Source organism: Hordeum vulgare, chromosome 7H (genome assembly GCF_904849725.1).
Source record: "Hordeum vulgare subsp. vulgare chromosome 7H, MorexV3_pseudomolecules_assembly, whole genome shotgun sequence".
Classification (NCBI taxonomy): domain Eukaryota; kingdom Viridiplantae; phylum Streptophyta; class Magnoliopsida; order Poales; family Poaceae; genus Hordeum; species Hordeum vulgare.
This window is the reverse complement of record NC_058524.1, coordinates 21,297,923-21,321,854: the sequence shown is the minus strand read 5'-3', so window position 1 is coordinate 21,321,854 and position 23,932 is coordinate 21,297,923.

The following is a 23,932-nucleotide window of genomic DNA, read 5'->3' as shown; positions in this document are numbered from 1 at the left end:
TCATGAACAAGGAAATATGATAATAACCATTTTATTATTGCCTCTAGGGCATATTTCCAACAGTCTCCCACTTGCACTAGAGTCAATAATCTAGTTACATTGTGATGTATCGAACACCCATAGGATTGTGGTGTTGATCATGTTTTGCTCGAGGAAGAGGTTTAGTCAACGGGTGTGCAATATTCAGATCCGTGTGTACTTTACAAATATCTATTACTCCTCTCTGGACCTGGTCCTGGATGGAGTTGTAGCGGCGTTGGATGTGCTTGGTCTTCCGGTGAAATCTGGGCTCCTTGGCTATGGCAATGGCTCCAGTGTAATCACAGAAGAGTGTCATCGGACCTAACGCGCTTGGAACCACTCCAAGGTCGGTGATGAACTCCTTCATCCAAATCCCTTCATGAACCGCTTCTGAAGTAGCTATGTACTCCACTTCACATGTAGATGCTGCCACGACGTCTTGCTTGCTGCTGCACCAACTCACTGCCCCACCATTCAAAACATGCATGTATCCGGTCTGTGTCTTAGAGTATTCCGGATCTGTGTCGAAGCTAGCATCGGCGTAACCCTTTATGACGAGCTCTTCGTCACCTCTATGAACGAGAAACATCTCCTTAGTCCTTTTCAGGTACTTAAGGATACTCTTGGCCGCTGTCCAGTGTTCCATACCGGGATCACTTTTGGTACCTCCCTGCCAAACTTATGGCAAGGTTTATATAAGGTCTGGTACACAGCATGGCATACATTAGAGAGCCCACGGCTGAAGCGTAGGGGACAATACTCATCTTCTTTCTATCTGCTGCCGTGGTCGGTGACCGAGTCTTACTCAATCTCATACCTTGCAAAACTGGCAAGAACCCCTTCTTTGAGTTTTCCATATTGAACTTCTTCAATATCTTGTCAAGGTATGTACTTTGTGAAAGACCTATGAGGCGTCTCGATCTATCTCTATAGATCTTGATGCCTAATATGTATGCAGCTTCTCCAAGGTCCTTGATTGAAAAACTCTTGTTCAAGTAGGCCTTTATGCTCTCCAATAAATCTATATTATTCCCCATCAATAATATGTCATCCACATATAGTATGAGGAAAGCTACAGAGCTCCCACTCACTTTCTTGTACAGACAGACTTCTCCATAAACCTGTATGAACCCAAATGCTTTAATCACCTCTTTGAAGCGAATGTTCCAACTCCGAGATGCTTGCACCAGCCCATAGATGGAGCGCTGGAGCTTACATACCTTGTTAGCACTCTTAGGATCGACAAAACCTTCTGGTTGCATCATATACAACTCTTCCTTAAGATACCCGTTAAGGAACGCTGTTTTGACATCCATTTGCCAAATTTCATAATCATGAAAAGCGGCAATTTCTAACAGGATTCGGATTGACTTCAGCTTCGCTACGGGAGAGAAAGTCTCATCGTAGTCAACTCCTTGAATTTGTCGAAAACCCTTTGCGACAAATCGAGCTTTGTAAACGGTCACATTACCGTTTGCGTCAGTGTTCTTCTTGAAGATCCATTTATTTTCTATGGCTCACCGATCATCGGGAAATTCCATCAAAGTCCATACTTTGTTCTCATACATGGATCCTATCTCGGATTTCATGGCTTCAAGCCATTTTCTGGAATCCGGGCCCGCCATTGCTTCTTCATAGTTTGAAGGTTCACCGTTGTCCAACAACATGATTTCTATCACAGGGTTGCCGTACCACTCTGGTGCGGAACGTACCCTTGTGGACCTTCGCGGTTCAGCAGCAACTTGATCCGAAGCTTCATGATCATCATCATTAACTTCCTCTTCAGTTGGTGTAGGCGTCACATGAACAATTTCCCGCGCTGCGCTACTCTCTGATTCGAGAGGGGGTACAACTACCTCATCAAGTTCTACTTTCCTCCCACTTACTTCTTTCGAGAGAAACACTTTCTCTAGAAAGGATTCGTTCTTGGCAACAAAGGTTTTACCTTCGGATCTGAGATAGAAGGTACACCCAATAGTTTCCTTAGGGTATCCTATGAATATGCATTTCTCCGCTTTGGGTTCGAGCTTTTCTGGTTGAAGTTTCTTCACATAAGCATCGCAGCCCCAAACTTTTAGAAACGATAGCTTAGGTTTCTTGCCAAACCATAGTTCATATGGTGTCGTCTCAACGGATTTAGACGGTGCCCTATTTAAAGTGAATGCTGCAGTTTCCAATGCGTATCCCCAAAATGATAGCGGTAAGTCGGTAAGAGACATCATAGATCGTACCATATCCAATAAAGTGTGATTACGACGTTCAGACACTCCGTTACGTTGCGGTGTGCTAGGCGGCGTCAGTTGTGAAACAATTCCACACTTCCTTAGGTGTGTGCCAAACTCGTGACTCAAATATTCTCCTCCAAGATCTGATCGTAGACACTTTATTTTTCTGTGACGTTGATTCTCAACCTCACTCTGAAATTCCTTGAACTTTTCATACGTCTCAGATTTGTGCTTCATCAAGTAGATATACCCATACCTACTCAAATCATCGGTGAGAGTGAGAACATAATGATAGCCACCGCGAGCTTCAACGTTCATTGGACCACGCACATCAGTATGTATTATTTCCAATAAGTCGGTTTCTCTCTCCATTATTCCTGAGAATGGAGTCTTAGTCATCTTTCCCATGAGGCACAGCTCGCATGTGTCAAATGATTCAAAGTCAAGAGATTCTAACAATCCATCAGTATGGAGTTTCTTCATGCGCTTAACACCGATATGACCAATGCGGCAGTGCACAAGTATGCAGGACTATCATTATCAACTTTGCATCTTTTGGTATTCACACTATGATATGTGTAACATCACGATCGAGATTCATCAAGAATAAACCATTCACCAGTGGAGCATGACCATAAAACATATCACTCATATAAATAGAACAACCATTATTCTCTGACTTAAATGAGTAGCCATCTCGTATTAAACAAGAACTTGATACAATGTTCATGCTCAAAGCTGGTACTAAATAACAATTATTAAGGTTTAAAACTAATCCCGAAGGTAGATGTAGAGGCAACGTGCCGACGGCGATCACATCAACCTTGGAGCCATTCCCGACGCGCATCGTCACCTCCTCCTTGGCCAGTCTCCACTTATTCCACAGTTCCTGCTTTGAGTTGCAAATGTGAGCAACAACACCGGTATCAAATACCCAGGAGCTACTACGAGCGCTGGTAAGGTACACATCAATAACATGTATATCATATATACCTTTAATGTTGCCGGCCTTCTTATCTGCTAAGTACATGGGGCAATTCCGCTTCTAGTGACCTTTTCCCTTGCAATAGAAGTACTCAGTCTCAGGCTTGGGTCCACTTTTTTTGTTCTTCCCGGCATCTAGCTTACCGGGCGCGGCAACGACTTTGCCGTCTTTCTTGAAGTTCTTCTTACCCTTGCCCTTCTTGAAACTGGTGGTCTTGTTGACCATGAACACTTGATGCTCTTTCTTGACTTCTACTTCTGCAGATTTGAGCATCGAGTACAACTCAGGAATGGTCTTCTCCATCCCTTGCATGTTGTAGTTCAGCACAAAACTCTTATAGCTTGGTGGGAGAGACTGGAGGATTCTGTCAATTACAGCGTCATCCGGAAGTTCGACTCCAAGCTGAGTCAGACGTCCGTGCATCCCAGACATTCTGAGAATATGCTCACTAACAGAACTGTTCTCCTCCATCTTGCAGCTAAAGAACTTGTCGGAGACTTCATATCTCTCGACCCGAGCATGAGCTTGAAAAACTAGTTTCAGCTCGTGGAACATCTCATATGCTTCGTGTTGCTCAAAACGCCTTTGGAGCCCCGGTTCTAAACTGTATAACATGCCACACCTAACCAGAGAGTAGTCATCACTCCGCGCTTGCCAGACGTTCTGAACATCTTGGGCTGCCGCGGGAATAGGGGGTTCACCTAGCGGTGCATCAAGGACATAAGCCTTCTTGGATGCAATTAGGATGAGCTTCAAGTTGCGGACCTAGTCTGCATAGTTGCTACTATCATCTTTCAGCTTGTTTTTCTCTAGGAACGCGTTGGAATTGAGGTTGACAGGTGCGTTGGCCATTGGATCTACAATATTTGTAAATAAACTTTTGGACTAAGTTCATTTAATCAAATTAAGTATGAACTCCCACTTAAATCGACATTCCTCTAGTCATCTAAGTGATACATGATCCATGTCGACTAACCCGTGTCCGATCATCAGGTGAGACGGACTAGTCGTCATGGTGAGGAACTTCATGCTGATCGTATTAAACCATACGACCCATGTTCAACCTTTCGGTCTCTTGTATTCGAGGTCATGTCTGTACATGCTAAGCTCGCCGAGTCAACCTAAGTGTTTCGCGTGTGTAAATCTGGCTTACACCCGTTGTACGCGAACGTTAGAATCTATCACACCCGATCATCACGTGGTGCTTCGAGACAACGATCCTTCGCAACGGTGCACACTTAGGGGAATACGTTCTTGAAATTTTATGAGGGATCATCTTATTATGCTACTTTCGTTCTAAGCAATAAGATGAAAAACATGATAAACATCACATGCAATCATATAGTGACATGATATGGCCATTATCATCTTTGCTCCTTCGATCTCCATCTTCGGGCATTGCATGATCATCTTTGTCACCGGCATGACACCATGATCTCCATCATCATGTCTCCATGAAGTCGTCACGCCAACTACTACTACTACTACTACTACTATAGCTAACCGTTAGCAATGAAGTAAAAGTAGTAAACACATGGTGTTGCATCTCATACAATAAATTAAGACAACTCCTATGGCTCTTGCTGGTTGTCATACTCATCGACATGCAAGTCGTGAATCCTATTACAAGAACATGATCATCTCATACATCATACATGTAACATCATAACCTTTGGCCATATCACATTACATGTCAAACCCTGCAAAAACAAGTTAGACGTCCTCTAATTGTTGTTGCAAGTTTTACAAGGCTGATTTGGGTTTCTAGCAAGAACGCCTTCTTACCTACGTGATAGCCACAACGATGATATGCCAAAGTTATTTACCCTGCATAAGGACCCTTTTCATGAAATCCAATCCGACTAGAGTGGGAGAGACAGACACCCGCTAGCCACCTTATGCACCTAGTGCATGTTGGTAGGTGGAACCTGTCTCACGTAAGCGTACGTGTAAGGTCGGTCCAGGCCGCTTCATCCCACAATACCACAGGAAAAGAATAAGACTAGTAGCGACAAGCAATTGACAAAATCATCGCCCACAACCTTTTTGTGTTCTACTCGTGCATAGAATCTACACATAGAAAACTTGGCTCGGATGCCACTGTTGGGTAATGTAGCAAAAATAAAAAATTCCCTACCCCATATTTAGATCTTCCTATGGAGAGACTAGTGATAACCCACAAGTATAGGGGATCAAGATTTCTAGCAGGAGGTGATGTCGCAAACTTACTCATAACTGAAGGTGAATCAAGTGCAGAGCTAGATGGAAGTTCCTTACCCGTCCTCGTAGTGGAGGGCAAGACTTTAGTTCTTGGATATATCAGATTCCTCATAGTGACCAGAAGATGTAAATCCCAAGTGACTCAGAGAATATAGGTGTGCTTCCCCGGCAACGGCGCCAGAAAAATGTCTTGATAACCCAAAAGTATAGGGGATCGTAACAGTTTTCGAGGGTAGAGTATTCAACCCAAATTTATTGATTCGACTCAAGGGGAAGCGAAAGAATATTCTCAAGTATTAGGAGCTGAGTTGTCAAGTCAACCACACCTGAAAGATTTAGTGTCTGCAGCAAAGTATCAGTAGCAAAGTAGGGTGATAGGAGCAGTAGCAACAGTAACCAGTATCAGCAAAGTAACAGTAGTAGCAACAGAGTAATAGAGCAAGGACCAGTAGTAAAAGACTTGTAGGCACTGGATCGGTGATGGATGATTATGCCGGATGTGATTCATCATGTAACAGCTATAACACGGAGAGATAAATAACTAGCTCCCGTTCGTCAAACTAATGTAGGCATGTATTCCGTATGTAGTCATACATGCTTAGGGAAAAGAACTTGCATGACATCTATTATCCATCCCTCCCGTGGCAGCGGGGTCCTAATGGAAACTACAGGATATTAAGGTTCTCCTTTTAATAAAGAACCGGACCAACGCATTAACACTTGGTGAATACATGAACTCCTCATACTATGGTCATCTCGAGGAGTGGTTCCGGCTATTGTCACTCCGGGGTTGCCGGGTCATAACACATAGTAGGTGACTACAACTTGCAAGATAGGATCTAAAACACACATATTTTGGCGACAACATAATAGGTTCAGATCTGAAATCATGGCACTCGGGCCCTAGTGGCAAGCATTAAGCATGGCAAAGTAGTAGCAACATCAATCTCAGAACATAGTGGATACTAGGGATCAATCCCCGTCAAAACTAACTCGATTACATGATAGATCTCATCCAACTCATCACCGTCCAGCAGGCCTACGATGAGATTACTCACGAACGGTGAAGAGCATCATGGAATTGGCGATGAAGGAAGGTTGATGATGACGATGGCGACGATTTCCCCTCTCCGGAGCGCAAAACGGACTCCAGATCTGCCCTCCAGATGAAGAACAGGAGGTGGCGGCGACTCCGTATCGTAAAACACGATGAACTCTTCTCTTTAATTTTTTCCAAGCGAGACGGACTAAATAGAGCTGAGATTGGAGGCGGTGGAGCAACGTGGGCCCCACAAGCCTGGTAGGCGCGGCTAGGGGGGTAGCCGCGCCTCCTGGGCTTGTGGCCCACGGGCTCACCTCCTCAAGTGGATCTTTGCGCACGTATTTTTCATTAATTCCAGAAAAATTCTCCGTAAATTTTCAGGTCATTCCGAGAACTTTTATTTCTGCACAAAAACAACACCATGGCAATTCTACTGAAAACAGCATTAGTCCGGGTTAGTTCCATTCAAATCATGCAAATTAGAGTCCAAAACAAGGGCAAAAGAGTTCGGAAAAGTAGATATGACGGAGGCGTATGAACTCCCCCAAGCTTAAAGCCTTGCTTGTCCTGAAGCAATTCAGTTGACAAACTGAAAGAGACAAAAGAAAAACTTTGATGAACTCGGTTTGATCTTGTTGTTGCAACTATGTCTAACTCATATCCAGATTTTCAGCAAGATCACAAGCAAACCACATAAGCAAATGACATCTAGGTCTCACGGTAAACTCATATCAATGGCATAATCAACTAGCGAGCAAATAATAATAAGTCTCGAACGTCAACACTTCAATCAAAACAATCATGAAGCAGTACGAATAGATGGTATCTCGCTAGCTCTTTCTGAGACCGCAAAACATAAATGCAGAGCACCTTCAAAGACCAAGGGCTGACTAAACATTGTAATTCATGGAAAAGAAGATCCAGTCTCAGTCATAATCAACACAGTTAAAAGCAAAACATAAAAATGACAGAGGTGCTCTCTAATTGGTGCTTTTGTAAGAGGAGGATGACTCAACGGGAACATAAATAGACATGCCCTTTGCAGAGCGAAGCAGTGATTTGCAGAGGTGCCAGAGCTCAAGCTTTGAAAACAGAGATAATAATTTTGGGTGGCAGGCTTTCATTGTCAAGGCAATGCCTAAGAATTCTCAACATCTTCCACGCTACTCATGCTATAGGCGGTTCCCAAACAGAAAAGTAAAGTTTTGACTCCCCCACCACCAATCAATCACACTCCACGGCTAGCCGAATCCTCGGGTACCGTCCATACCAACATCAATCCAGGGGGAGTTTTGTTTGCAATTATCTTTTCGATTTGAGCATGGAACTGGGAATTCCAATTACCGGCCCCTTTCTCGTGAATGATAGTGAATAAACAAATATCGAGGATAACACGCCTAGCATGGAAGATACTAATATCCCCCTGTCACCACATGAGCGGTTCGGGCATGCAAAACAGATTATTTCTTGAAGGTTTAGAGAGTGGCACATGCAAATTTACTTGGAACGGCAGGTAGATACCGCACATAGGTAGGTATGGTGAACTCATATGGAACAACTTTGGGTTTATGGAAGTGGATGAACAAGCAGTATTCCCTCTTAGTACAAGTGAAGGCTAGCAAAAGAATGGGAAGCGACCAACTAGAGAGCGACAACAGTCATCAAAATGCATTGAGATTAACTAACATTGAGTGCAAGCATGAGTAGGACATAAATCACCATGAACATGAATATTATAGAGGCTATGTTGATTTTGTTTCAACTACATGCGTGAACATGCGCCAAGTCAAGCCACTTGAAACATTCAAAGGAGGATACCATCCTATCATACTACATCATAGTCATCTCAACATTCATGTTGGCATCCAAGGCAAACCATTATAAGCACCTAGCTAATTAAGCATGGCATCAGAAACTATGATCTCTAAGTTGTCATTGCAAACATGTTTCTCTCACAACAAAGCTGAACTAGGAACAGTGAGCTAGTCATATTTACAAAAACAAAATAGATCGAGTTCATACCAGCTTTTTCAGGCTCAGTCTCTTCATCATATATCATCATTATTGCCTTTCACTTGCACGACCGAATGATGTGAACAATAATAAGAGTGCTCGTGCATTGGACTAAAGCTGGAATCTGCAGGCAAACACAAAGGAGAAGACAAAGTAATATGGCTCTTTGACAGCTAAACACGTATGCATGCGAGAGCCACTAAACATTGTAACCATTATCTTCTACCTTGACCCAAAGAAAAAGAAAACTATTTACACAGGAAAGCTCCCAACAAGCAAAAGAAGAAAAGAAAATCTTTTTGGGTTTTGTCAAACTAGAGAGACACACAAAAAGAAAACGAGAAAAAGAAAATAAATAAGCTTGGTTGATACAGTGGCAAAGTGTGAACACCGACGAACAAAGTGAAAGCATAAGCAAGAATGTAAAGTCGGTGAGAAAAACGTACTCCCCCAAGCTTAGGCTTTTGGCCTAAGTTGGTATACTCCCATGGATGGTCCGGGCGATACCCAAAATCATAATGAGGGTTGTACGGGAGCGCTACAGCCACTGCCTGAATAGCTGCCTCACGGAGACGAGCAGACTTTGCCTCCCTCTCATACTCCTCTGCCTCTCCTCTGGTTATGTAATATCTCCGTTTTACCTGAAATTCAAAGAAGGCAGGAGCAGGAAGGGTAATATGGAAAACATGTTGCCGGTTAAATATCAATCAGTATAGGAGGGATTCATCATCCCTCTCAAGGAACTGATAGTGCGTCAAAGCGGTGCGATCAAGGAAAGCTCTATGGAGCGGGGGATCTCCTTCGCGGATGGGTACTCCAAGAAAATTTGCTATGCGAGTGGCATAGATCCCACCAAAGAAATCCCCTTCATTAGCATTATTATTCAGCCTCCTTGCGATAATAGCTCCCATGTTGAAACTTTTATCACCCGTTACTGCGCTCTTAAGGATACTAAGGTCGGGTGCGCAGAGGTGACAATGCTCAATCTTGCCATTAATGCATCTGCCTATGAAGAGGGTAAAATAATGCAAGGCAGGAAAATGAATGCTCCCCATGGTAGCCTATGTAATATCTCTAGTTTCTCCGACGGTTATACCAGGGAAAAAAAATCTCTAACCGAAGATTTAGGTATCTTGCAAATGCTATTGAAATCCTCTAAATCCATGGTATACGATTTGTCGTAGAGATCAAACAGTACTGATGTATCACGGCCAACTGAAAATTTGAATCTACGAACAAAAGAGGCAGTGAGAGCAACATGGTGTTCACATTTATCGGAGATGAATTCTTCTAGTCCGACGTTGTGAACAAGTGTATCAAGCTCGTCTTTGAAACCTGCCTCAATCATAAATTCATCAGAAGGCCATTCACATGGTTGTACCTGTGCGTTCCTTGGTTGGTAAGGATCGGGCTCCCGAATCGCAAGACGGGGACCTCTCTTGCTGGAGGAACCACCATGATAGTTTCTCCTGAACATCTTCTTTCTGAAATTTTCAGTGACCCAAAGGAAAAATGAACAAGGCTCAACCAAAATTCTAGCAACTACTCCCACAAGTGCCTAGAGGCCATATTACGCATCAAAACTACTTGGGACCAGCTAAAATTAGCATGCAAAGCTCAAGAACAAGGTCACCAAGGTAGCAAAAATACGCGAAGTATAGGACACTAGAGCAAAAACTAATTAGACCAATGGAGGAGTCACTTACCAAGGAGTAATCTCCCCAAAATAGTTCAGAGAATGGTGCTTTGAGCAAGGAGATCGAAAATCCTAGCAAGAAGAGCAAGAACACGGGTTTGAGCTGCGAAACGATTTTTTCTGGAGGTAGGAGAAGCAGATGGGAGCTAGAATGAGTGGAGGGGGTGCACGTGGGCCCCACAAGCCAGGTAGGCGCGGCTAGGGGGGGGGGGTGCCCGCGCCCCCAGGGCTTGTGGCCCACTGGTGCAGCCCCCAGACTAGCTCTTCGTCCCAGTATTTTTCAAAATTCCAGAAAAAATCATACTTGATTTTCAGGACGTTCGGAGAACTTTTATTTTCGGGGTACTTTTTCACGGGATGCTAGAACAGGAAACAGGGAAAACTAAACTAAATCTATCATTTTTCTTCTAAGCAACCAAAGGTGAAAGCTTGGAATAGAGGTTTGTGACCCCTCGATTCATCCATCTAATGGTCATCGAAAGAAATCCATCAATGAGGTTGATCAAGTCTCCTTGACAAACTTTTCGAATTGCAAAAGAAGGCGCAGAATTTTCGAATAGTCACTAGGTACCTCAATGGGTATGTGTATCTCCCCAACAAGCAAATCATACTTCATCTTAACAGGAGGAATAGGACATTCAAAGCTCCCAATAAGAATAGATGAAGTTTTTTCGATAGCATTGATGCAATGTATTCGATATTGTTTCTTTGGAAAGTGCACTGTATGCTCATTACCGTTGACATGGAAAGTGACATTGCCTTTGTTGCAATCTATAACAGCCCCTGCAGTGTTTAAAAAGGGTGTTCTAAGGATGACCTCCATGGCATCGTCCTCGGGAATATCCAATATACCAAAGTCTGTTAAGATAGTGACGTTAGCAACCACAACAGGCACATCCTCGCAAATGCCTATAGGGAAAGCAGTTGATTTGTCGGCCATTTGCAGAGAGATTTCAGTGGGTGTCAACTTATACAGTTCAAGTATACGATAAAGAGAGAGAGGCATAACACTAACACCGGCTCCAAGGTCGCATAAAGCAGTTCTAACATAGTTGCCTTTAATGGAGCAAGGTATAGTGGGCACTCCGGGATCACCTGGTTTCTTAGGAGTTCCACCCTTGAAGGTATAGTTAGCAAGCATGGCGGAAATCTCAACCTTAGGTATCCTCCTCTTATTAGTCATAATATTCTTCATGTACTTAGCATACGGAGACATTTTGAGCATATCTGTCAAACGCATTTGCAGAAAGACAGGTCTGATCATTTCAACAAATCGCTAAAAATCCTCATCATCCTTTTTCTTGGATGGTTTGGAAGGAAAGGGCATGGGTTTTTGAACCCATGGTTCCCTTTCTTTACCATGCTTCCTAGCAGTGAAGTCATTCTTATCGTATCTCTTATTCTTAGGCTGTGGGTTATCAAGATCAACACTAGGTTCAATCTCCACATCCTTATCATTGCTAGGTTGAGCATCATCATGAACATCACTATTGATATCATCATTTGGCTCATGTTCATCACCAGATTGTGTTTCAGCATCAGAGACAGAGACATCGTTTGGACTCTCAGGTGTAGCAGCAATAGGGTTGCTAGCGTGCAGGTTTCTATCATCTTTCTTCTTCTTTCTAGGATAACTAGGTGCATCAGTGCTAACTCCTTGAGAATCTTGTTCAATTCTCGTAGGATGACCCTCAGGATACAAAGGTTCTTTGGTCATTCTACCACCTCTAGTGACGACTCTGACAGAATTGTCATTCAACTCATTGAGCAAGTCATTCTGAGCCTTAAGTACTTGTTCTACTTGAGTAGTAACCATAGAGGCATGTTTACTCAGAAGCTTAAGATCATTGACATTTCTGTCCACACAAGCACTAAAATGACTAAGCATACGAGCATTCTGCTCCAATTGTCTGCTAACATAATCATTGAAACTTTATTGTTTGGCAACGAAGTTATCAAATTCATCCACGCATAAGCTAGCAGATTTATCAAAAGGAATATCACTCTCATCAAACCTACGCAGAGAATTTACTTCTACTACCTGTATCGGGTTATCAAGACCATGGATCTCTTCGATAGGTGGTAGATTTTTGACATCTTCAGTTTTAATGCCTTTCTCTCGCATAGATTTCTTAGCTTCTTGCATATCTTCAGGACTGAAGAATAGAATACCTCTTTTCTTCGGAGTTGGCTTAGGAGGTGGTTCGGGAATAGTCCAAGCATTCTCAATGCACAAGATGTTATTCAGTAGAATCTCAGCTTGTTCTACGGTTCGTTACCTAAAAACACAACCAGCACAACTATCTAGGTGGTCTTTAGAAGCGTCGATAAGTCCATTATAGAAGATATCAAGTATTTCATTCTTCTCAAGAGGGTGATCAGGCAGAGCATTCAGCAGCTGGACGAGCCTCCCCCAAGCTTGTGGGAGACTCTCTTCTTCAGCTTGTGCAAAGTTGTATATTTCTTGCAAGGCAGCTTGCTTCTTATGGGAAGGGAAATATTTTTCAGAGAAGTAGTAGACCATATCCTGGGGGCTATGCACACAAGCAGGAGCAAGAGAAGTGAACCAGGTCTTAGCATCATCGTTTAGCGAGAAAGGAAACAGCTTGAGGATATAGTAGTGGCTGATCTTTTCTTCACTAGTGAATAGGGTGGCTATATCGTGCAGTTTGGTAAGATGGGCTACAACCGTTTCAGACTCATAACCGTGAAAAGGATCAGATTCGACCAGAGTGATTAACTCAGGGTCGACAGAGAATTCATAATCCTTATCGGTCACAACGATAGGCAAAGTAGCAAACTTCGGGTCGTATTTCATCCTAGCGTTCAGATATTTTTCTTTCCACTTGCGTAGTAAGTTCTCAACATCATAGCTATCCTTACACGCAAGAAAATCCTCAGCTATCTCTCCCTCCATAACATAACGCTCGGGCATATCAGGCAGTTCAGGCATAATAGCAGGTTCTACTTCAATAGTATCCGCAGTTTCAAAAGTATCAACACATCTAGCAGCAACTCTAGCAATTTGTGCATCAAGGAATGCACCTAGTGGACAAGCAGTATCAAGCATAGCATCATTAGGCAAAGCAGTATCAAGCATAGCATCATCATAAGCATCATGGGCAGCAAAAGTAGCGTCATCAAGCACATGCGACATATCAAGATTTCTAGCAGGAGGTGATGTCGCAAACTTACTCATAACTGAAGGTGACTCAAGTGCAGAGCTAGATGGCAGTTCCTTACCTGTCCTCGTAGTGGAGGGCAAGACTTTAGTTCTTGGATCTATCGGATTCCTCATAGTGACCAGAAGATGTAACTCCCAAGTGACTCAAAGAATATAGCTGTGCTTCCCTGGCAACGGCGCCAGAAAAATGTCTTGATAACCCACAAGTATAGGGGATCGTAACAGTTTTCGAGGGTAGAGTATTCAACCCAAATTTATTGATTCGACTCAAGGGGAAGCGAAAGAATATTCCCAAGTATTAGCAGCTGAGTTGTCAATTCAACCACACCTGAAAGATTTAGTGTCTGCAGCAAAGTATCTGTAGCAAAGTAGGGTGATAGCAGCAGTAGCAATAGTAACCAGTAGCAGCAAAGTAACAGCAGTAGCAACAGAGTAACATAGCAAGGACCAGTAGTAAAAGACTCGTAAGCATTGGATCGGTGATGGATGATTATGCCGGATGTAATTCATCATGTAACAACTATAACACGGAGAGATAAGTAACTAGCTCCCGTTCGTCAATCTAATGTAGGCATGTATTCCGTATGTAGTCATACGTTCTTAGGGAAAAGAACTTGCATGACATCTATTGTACATCCCTCCCATGGCAGCGGGGTCCTAATGGAAACTACGGGATATTAAGGTTCTCCTTTTAATAAAGAACCGGACCAACGCACTAACACTTGGTGAATACATGAACTCCTCATACTATGGTCATCTCCGGGAGTGGTTCCGGCTATTGTCACTCCGGGGTTGCCGGGTCATAACACATAGTAGGTGACTACAACTTGCAAGATAGGATCTAAAACACACATATATTGGCAACAACATAATAGGTTCAGATCTGAAATCATGGCACTCGGGCCCTAGTGACAAGCATTAAGCATGGCAAAGTAGTAGCAACATCAATCTCAGAACATAGTGGATACTAGGGATCAATCCCCGTCAAAACTAACTCGATTACATGATAGATATCATCCAACTCATCGCCGTCCAGCAAGCCTACGATGAGATTACTCACGAACGGTGAAGAGCATCATGGAATTGGCGATGAAGGAAGGTTTATGATGACGATGGCGACGATTTCACCTCTCCTGAGCCCAAAACGGACTCCAGATCTGCTCTCCAGATGAAGAACAGAAGGTGGCGGCACCTCCGCATCGTAAATCACGATGAACTCTTCTCTTTGATTTTTTTCTGGGCGAGACAGACTAAATAGAGCTGAGATTGGAGGCGGTGGAGCAACGTGGGCCCCACAAGCCTGGTAGCCGTGACCAGGGGGTGGTCGCGCCTCCTGGGCTTGTGGCCCACTGGCTCACCTCCTCAAGTGGATCTTTGCGCACGTATTTTTCATTAATTCAAGAAAAATTCTCCGTAAATTTTCAGGTCATTCTGAGAACTTTTATTTCTGCACAAAAACAACACCATGGCAATTCTGCTGAAAACAACGTTAGTCCGGGTTAGTTCCATTCAAATCATGCAAATTAGAGTCCAAAACAAGGGCAAAAGAGTTCGGAAAAGTAGATACGATGGAGGCATATCAACAAGCAACGAGAGAGGGGTGAGTGGATCTTCATACCTGTGAAGATCGCTAAGCGGAAGCGTTGCTAGAACACGGTTGATGGAGTCGTACTCGCGGTGATTCAGATCGCGGTGTGATTCCGATGTAGTGCCGAACCACAACACCTCTACACCTTGATCGAGGAAGCAGGAGGGAGAGGTTGGGGAAGATCTCTGGCAGCATGACGGCGTGGTGTCGATGGAGAGACGAGGTCTCCCGGCAGGGCTTCGCCAAGCACTGTGGGAGAGGAGGAAGAAGAAGAGCAAGGCTGCACCGAGAGAGAGATGGAATTCCATGTCTCCAATGGCCAAAACCCTCGCTATATATACGGGGAAGGGAGGGTGGCGCTGATGTTTCAAAAGGGGTTCCTGGCAATGGCGCAGGAATGCTTCTGATGTCCGTTATGCTGCTGCACAAAAGACCTTCCAGTGGCGCCAGAAATGGGCACGTTGACGACACCAGGAATCCTTCTGCGTTAGTGTTTCCTCGAAGCGGAGAGGATGATGTAGCACAGCGGAGGTATGTATTTCCCTCATTTTGAGAACCAAGGTAACAATCCAGCGGAGGAGTATCTCAAGATCCTGCACAAACACAAAAGCTTGCACCCAACGCTATGAAGGGGTTGTCAATCCCTTATAGATTGTTTGCCAAGTGAAAACTGAAAGCAACAAAGTAACAAAGCAAAGTAAAAGCGGAGTTGAAAACGATGGATGTGAATAGACCCGGGGGCCGTAGTGTTTACCAGTGGCTTCTCTCGTGAAAGCAAGTAGATGGTGGGTGAACAAATTACTGTCGAGCAATTGATAGAACAGTGCAGAGTCGTGACGATATCTATGCAATGGTTATTTCTATAGGCATCACGTCCGAAACAAGTAGACCGATACTTTCTGCATCTACTACTATTACTCCACACGTCGACCGCTATCCAGCATGCATCTAGTGTATTAAGTCCATAAGAACAGAGTAACGCCATAAGCAAGATGACATGATGTAGAGGGATAATCTCAAACCAATGATAAAAACCCCATCTTTTTACCCTTGATGGCAACTGCTTGATGTGTGCCTTGCTACCCCTATTGTCACTGGGAAAGGTCACCACATGGCAGAACCCAAAACCAAGCACTTCTTCCATTGCAAGAATCATAGATCTAGTTGGCCAAACAAAACCTAAGACTCGGAGAGACTTACAAGGATATCAAATCATGCATATAAGAAATCAACAAAGACTCAAATATATATCATAGATAATCTGATCACAAGTCCACAATTCATCGGATCTCGACAAACACACCGCCAAAGAAGATTACATCGGATAGATCTCCATGAAGATCATGGAGAATTTTGTATTGAAGATCCAAGAGAGAGAAGAAGCCATCTAGCTACTAACTACGGACCCGTAGGTCTGAAGTGAACTACTCACGAGTTATTGGAGGGGCGATGATGATGATGAAGAAGCCCTCCAACTCCAAAGTCCCCTCCGGCAGGGCGGCGGGAAGGATCTCCAGATGAGATCTCGCGAAAACGGAAGCTTGCGGCGGCGGAAAAGTATTTTCGAGGCTCCCCTGATTTTTTGCGGAATATTTGGGAATTTATAGGCCAAAGACCTAGGTCAGGGGGCGGCCAGGGAGGACACAAGCCTGCCCACCGCAGCCTCCCCTGGTGGCGGAGTGGGGGCTTGTGGGCTCCCTGGAGCCCACCTGGCTTGGCCCAAAAGCCCCCTGGAGTTCTTCCGTTCGGGAAAAATCATTTCAGGGTTTTTCTTCCGTTTGGACTCCGTTCCAAAATCAGATCTGAAAAGAGTCAAAAACACGGAACAAAAACAGGAACTCGCACTTGACACTGAATTAATAAGTTAGTCCCAAAAAGATATAAAAAGGTACATAAAACATACAAAGAAGGCAAGATAACAGCGTGAAAACATCAAAAATTAGAGATACGTTTGAGACGTATCAAGCATCTCAAGCTTAACTCCTGCTCGTCCTCGAGTAGGGAAGTGATAAGAATGAATTTTTGATGCTTTCATGCTACCTAGCATAGGTGTCCTTTGTAATTGCTCTTATGTGACGTGAATGTTGATATCCATTAGATTCAAAAAAATAGTTTGCTATTGACGTGGAAACAATAATAATTCAAGCAAACTAGGAAAGTAATCGTGAACTTTCAAAATAACAAGGCCAAAAGAGAGTTATCCCTACAAAAGCATATAGTCTGGCTATGCTCTATCATCATTGCACAACGAATTTAAATCAAGCAAACTAGGAAAGTAATCGTGAACTTTCAAAATAACAAGGCCAAAAGAGAGTTATCCCTACAAAAGCATATAGTCTGGCTATGCTCTATCATCATTGCACAACGAATTTAAATCATGCACAACCCCGGTATTGTCCAAGTAATTGTTTCACACCTTTACTTTCTCAAACATTTTCAACTCTCACGCAATACATGAGCGTGAGCCATGGTTATAGCACTATAGATGGTGTGGAATGTGGTGGGGGTTGCAAGACAAAAAGGAGAAGATAGTCACATTAACTAGGCATATCAATGGGCTGTGGAGATGCTCATCAATAGATATCAATGTGAATGAGTAGGGATTGCCATACAAATGATGCACTAGAGCTATGAGTAAGTGAAAGCTCTTAAAGAGAACTAGTGGGTGTGCATCCAACTTGCTTGCTCACGAAGACCTAAGGCAATTTTGAGGAAGCCTATCATTGGAATATAATGAAAATTTCCCACTAGCTATATGGTGGTGACAAAACGAGAGACTCTCAATCATGAAGATCATGGTGCTCAATATGCACAAGTGTGGAAAAAGTGGTAGCATTGTCCCTTCTCTCTTTTTCTCTCATTTTTTTATTTGGTGGGCTCTTTGGCCTCTTTTTTTGTGGGCTTCTTTGGCCTCTTTTATTTCCTCACATGGGACAATGCTCCATTAATGATGATCATCACACTTTCAACTCAAAACTTAGAGTAACGATGACTCTATATGGAATGCCTTCGGTAGTGTACAGTGGCAATGATCTAGCATGGCATAGACATCAAGGGAAACATCATGCTAGCTATCTCACAATCATGCAATGGAAATGTAGACGTGGTGGCACATATCATGGTGGTAGTTGCATGGCAATATATCTCGGAATGACTTTGAAAAAGCCATAAAAGGTAGGTATGGTGGCTGTTTTGAGGGAGGCTAACGGTGGGTTTTGTGCACCGGCGAAAGTTGCACGGCACTAAGAAGATAATGATGGTGAAAGGTGAAAGTGCATCTAAACCATGGACTCAACATTAGTCATGAAGAACTCATATACTTGTTGCAAAAGTTTTATTAGTAATCGAAACAAAGCATTCAACGCATACTCCTAGGGGAAGGGTTGGTAGGTATAAACCATCGCGCGATCCCGACCGCCACGCAAAGGATGGCAATCAATATACTAATCATGCTCAGATTTCATCACAAAGCGGTTCACCATACGTGCATGCTACGGGAATCACTAACTTCAACACACGTATTTCTAGATCCACAACACCTTACTAGCATGACTTCAATATTACCATAACCACAACTCAAAACTAATTGAGATGAATCAAACTTCTCTAACTATTCAATGCACATGAAGGTGGAAGTTTTCGTATCCCTTTGGATAACTACCCCTTTTGAGACTACTTTCAAAGCATAGATCAACTACCAAGCCATGCACCGCTGTGCTCTAAAAGATATAAGTGAAGCACATAGAGCAAAAGTATCTAGCTCAAAAGATATAAGTGAAGCACATGTGAACTGAATTGTCTACCAAAAGATATAAGTGAAGCTCGACAAAATCACGGTGTGTGCATGTCTCTCTCTCTAGGTGTGCAGCAAGGATGATTGTGACACGACAAAAATAAAAGACTCCTACGATACAAGACGCTCCAAGCAAAAACACATAACATGTGGTGAATAAAAATATAGCCCCAAGTAACGTTACCGATGGATTGAAGACGAGAGAGGGGATGCCTTCCCGGGGCATCCCCAAGCTTAGGCTTTTACGGCATCCTTGAATCTCTTGGGGTGCCTTGGGAATCCCCAAGCTTGAGCTCTTGCCACTCTTTATCTCTTTGTCCATAAGAACTTCACCCAAAACTTGAAAACTTCACAACACGAAACTTAAACAGAAACTCGTGATAACATTAGTACAAGAAAGCAAACCACCACTTCCTTAGGTACTGTAGCAAACTTAAATTCTACTTGTGCTGATGTTGGGTTACTGTACTTTCAATCTTCCATGGATAATACCCCCCAATACTATCCATAGTTTCATCAAAATAAGCAACCAACACAACAAAAACAGAATCTGTTAACAGCAGAACAGTCTCTAGCAATCTGTATGTTTCGCATAACTCTGGTACTTCAAAAATTCTGAACAATTACGACAGTCTGAAAAATTCGCGTAGCAATCATCAGCACAACGAATCAACTCAAAAGCTCTTACAGAAAAAAAATGAAAATTCTTTTCGTAAGCAGAAAGTTTCTGTCTTTTCCAGCATGACCAAACGATCATCCCCAAGACTAATCATAACAGTTTTGCTTGGCACAAACGCAAAAAGAAACACGAAAAACACAATCATAACAGAATTATGAAAGTGTGGAAAACACAAAACAGAAAGAAAAAGGATAGATTCGTTGGGTTGCCTCCCAACAAGCGCTTTTGTTTAACGCCCTTAGCTAGGCATTCAATGATGCTGTCCCAAAAGACAAGAATTGAAGCACAACGAGAGCATCCTAAAGCATGTGAAAATCACATCTAAGTCTAACATACTTCCTATGCATAGGCATTTTATAGGAAAACAAATTGTCAAGACAACCAATAGTTGCCATAAGCAAGGAAGAAGAAAGAGACAATAGCAATCTCAACATAACAAGAGGTAATTTGGTAACATGAAAGTTTCTACCAAAATATTTTCCTCTCTCATAGCAATTACATGTGGTATCATATTCAAATTCAACAATATAGCTATCCCATAGGATATTATTTTCATGATCCACATGCATGCAAAGTTGACGCTCTTAAAAAATAGTGGGATTATCATCAACTAAAGTCATGACGTCTCCAAACCCACCTTCAATATTGTTGCAAATATCATATTCATCATGAGGTTTGAACAAATTTTCAAGATCATAAGAAATATCTGTTGGGAACGTCGCATGGGAAACAAAAATTTTCCTACGCGCACGAAGACCTATCATGGTGATGTCCATCTACGAGAGGGGATGAGTGATCTACGTACCCTTGTAGATCGTACAGCAGAAGCGATGTGAGATTGCGGTTGATGTAGTGGAACGTCCTCACGTCCCTCGATCCGCCCCGCGAACAATCCCGCGATCAGTCCCACGATCTAGTACCGAACGGACGGCACCTCCGCGTTCAGCACACGTACAGCTCGACGATGATCTCAGCCTTCTTGATCCAGCAAGAGAGACGGAGAGGTAGAAGAGTTCTCCGGCAGCGTGACGGCGCTCCGGAGGTTGGTGATGATCTTGTCTCAGCAGGGCTCCGCCCGAGCTCCGCAGAAACACGATCTAGAGGAAAAACTATGGAGGTATGTGGTCGGGCAGCCGTGAGAAAGTCATCTCAAATCTGCCCTAAAAGCCCCATATATATAGGAGGAGGGAGGGAGACCTTGCCTTGGGGTCCAAGGGACCCCAAGGGGTTCGGCCGAGCCAGGGGGGAGGACTCTCCCCCCCCAAACCGAGTCCTACTTGGTTTGGTGGGAGGGAGTCCTTCCCCTTCCCACCTCTCCTTTTTTTTTCCTTTCCTTTGATATTTTCTCTTCCTTGGCGCATAGGATTTGGTGGGCTGTCCCACCAGCCCACTAAGGGCTGGTGTGACCCCCCCAAATACCTATGGGCTTCCCCGGAGTGGGTTGCCCCCCTCCGGTGAACCCCCGGAACCCATTCGTCATTCCCGGTACATTCCCGGTAACTCCGAAAACCTTCCGGTAATCAAATGAGGTCATCCTATATATCAATCTTCGTTTCCGGACCATTCCGGAAACCCTCGTGACGTCCGTGATCTCGTCCGGGACTCCGAACAACATTCGGTAACCAACCATATAACTCAAATACACATAAAACAACGTCGAACCTTAAGTGTGCAGACCCTGCGGGTTCGAGAACTATGTAGACATGACCCGAGAGACTCCTCGGTCAATATCCAATAGCGGGACCTGGATGCCCATATTGGATCCTACATATTCTACGAAGATCTTATCGTTTGAACCTCAGTGCCAAGGATTCGTATAATCCCGTATGTCATTCCCTTTGTCCTTCGGTATGTTACTTGCCCGAGATTCGATCGTCAGTATCCGCATACCTATTTCAATCTCGTTTTACCGGCAAGTCTCTTTACTCGTTCCGTAATACAAGATCCCGCAACTTACACTAAGTTACATTGCTTGCAAGGCTTGTGTGTGATGTTGTATTACCGAGTGGGCCCCGAGATACCTCTCCGTCACACGGAGTGACAAATCCCAGTTTTGATCCATACTAACTCAACTAACACCTTCGGAGATACCTGTAGAGCATTTTTATAGTCACCCAGTTACGTTGCGACGTTTGATACACATAAAGCATTCCTCCGGTGTCAGTGAGTTATATGATCTCATGGTCATAGGAATAAATACTTGACACGCAGAAAACAGTAGCAACAAAATGACACGATCAACATGCTACGTCTATTAGTTTGGGTCTAGTCCATCACGTGATTCTCCCAATGACGTGATCCAGTTATCAAGCAACAACACCTTGTTCATAATCAGAAGACACTGACTATCATTGATCAACTGGCTAGCCAACTAGAGGCATGCTAGGGACGGTGTTTTTGTCTATGTATCCACACATGTAAATGAGTCTTCATTCAATACAATTATAGCATGGATAATAAACTATTATCTTGATATAGGAATTATAATAATAACTATACTTTTATTATTGCCTCTAGGGCATAATTCCAACAGTCTCCCACTTGCACTAGAGTCAATAATCTAGCCCTCACATCACCATGTGAATTACATTGTAATAAATCTAACACCCATACAGTTCTGGTGTCGATCATGTTTTGGCCGTGGAAGAGGTTTAGTCAGCGGGTCTGCTACATTCAGATCCGTGTGCACTTTGCATATATTTACGTCCTCCTCCTCGACGTAGTCGCGGATGAGGTTGAAGCGTCGTTTGATGTGTCTGGTCTTCTTGTGAAACCTTGGTTCCTTTGCTAAGGCAATGGCACCAGTGTTGTCACAGAACAAGGTTATTCGATCCAGTGCACTTGGCACCACTCCAAGATCCGTCATGAACTGCTTCATCCAGACACCCTCCTTAGCCGCCTCCGAGGCAGCCATGTACTCCGCTTCACATGTAGAATCTGCTACGACGCTTTGCTTGGAACTGCACCAGCTTACTGCACCCCCATTAAGAATAAATACGTATCCGGTTTGCGACTTAGAGTCGTCCGGATCTGTGTCAAAGCTTGCATCAACGTAACCTTTTACGGCGAGCTCTTCGTCACCTCCATACACGAGAAACATCTCCTTAGTCCTTTTCAGGTACTTCAGGATATTCTTGACCGCCGTCCAGTGATCCACTCCTGGATTACTCTGGAACCTGCCTGCCATACTTATGGCTAGGCTGACATCCAGTCTAGTGCACAGCATTGCATACATGATAGAGCCTATGGCTGAAGCATAGGGGATGGAGCGCATATGCTCTCTATCTTCATCAATTGCTGGGCACTGAGTCTTACTCAATCTCGTACCTTGTAACACTGGCAAGAACCCTTTCTTGGACTGTTCCATTTTGAACCTCTTCAAAACTTTATCAAGGTATGTGCTTTGTGAAAGTCCTATCAGGCGTTTTGATCTATCTCGATAGATCTTAATGCCTAGAATGTAAGCAGCTTCTCCTAGGTCCTTCATAGAGAAACTTTTATTCAAATAACCTTTTATGCTCTCCAAAAGCTCTACGTTGTTTCCAATCAGTAATATGTCATCCACATATAATATTAGAAACGCCACAGAGCTCCCACTCACTTTCTTGTAAATACAAGATTCTCCAACCACTTGTATAAACCCAAATACCTTGATCACCTCATCAAAGCGCTTGTTCCAACTCCGAGATGCTTGCACCAGTCCATAAATGGATCGCTGGAGCTTGCACACTTTGTCAGCATTTTTAGGATCGACAAAACCTTCGGGTTGCATCATATACAACTCTTCCTTAAGGAAACCGTTAAGGAACGCCGTTTTGACATCCATCTGCCAGATTTCATAATCGAAAAATGCAGCTATTGCTAACATGATTCTGACGGACTTAAGCATCGCTACGGGAGAGAAAGTCTCATCGTAGTCAATTCCTGGAACTTGTGAAAAACCCTTTGCCACAAGTCGAGCTTTATAAACGGTCACATTACCGTCAGCGTCCGTCTTCTTCTTAAAGATCCATTTGTTCTGAATAGCCTTGCGGCCCTCAGGTAGTATCTCCAAAGTCCACACCTTGTTCTCATACATGGATCCTATCTCGGATTTCATGGCTTCTAGCCATTTGTTGGAATCTGGGCCCACCATTGCTTCTTCATAATTTGCAGGTTCATTGTTGTCTAACAACATGATTGTCAAGACGGGATTACCGTACCACTCTGGAGCAGCGCGTGATCTCGTCGACCTGCGTGGTTCAACAGAAACTTGAACTGGAGTTTCATGATCATCATCATTAACTTCCTCCTCAACTGGCGTCGCAATCACAGGGGTTTCCCCTTGCCTTGCGCCACCATCCAAAGGGATAAGAGGTTCGACAACCTCGTCAAGTTCTATCTTCCTCCCACTCAATTCTCTCGAGAGAAACTCCTTCTCGAGAAAAGTTCCGTTCTTAGCAACAAACACTTTGCCCTCGGGTTTGAGATAGAAGGTGTACCCAAC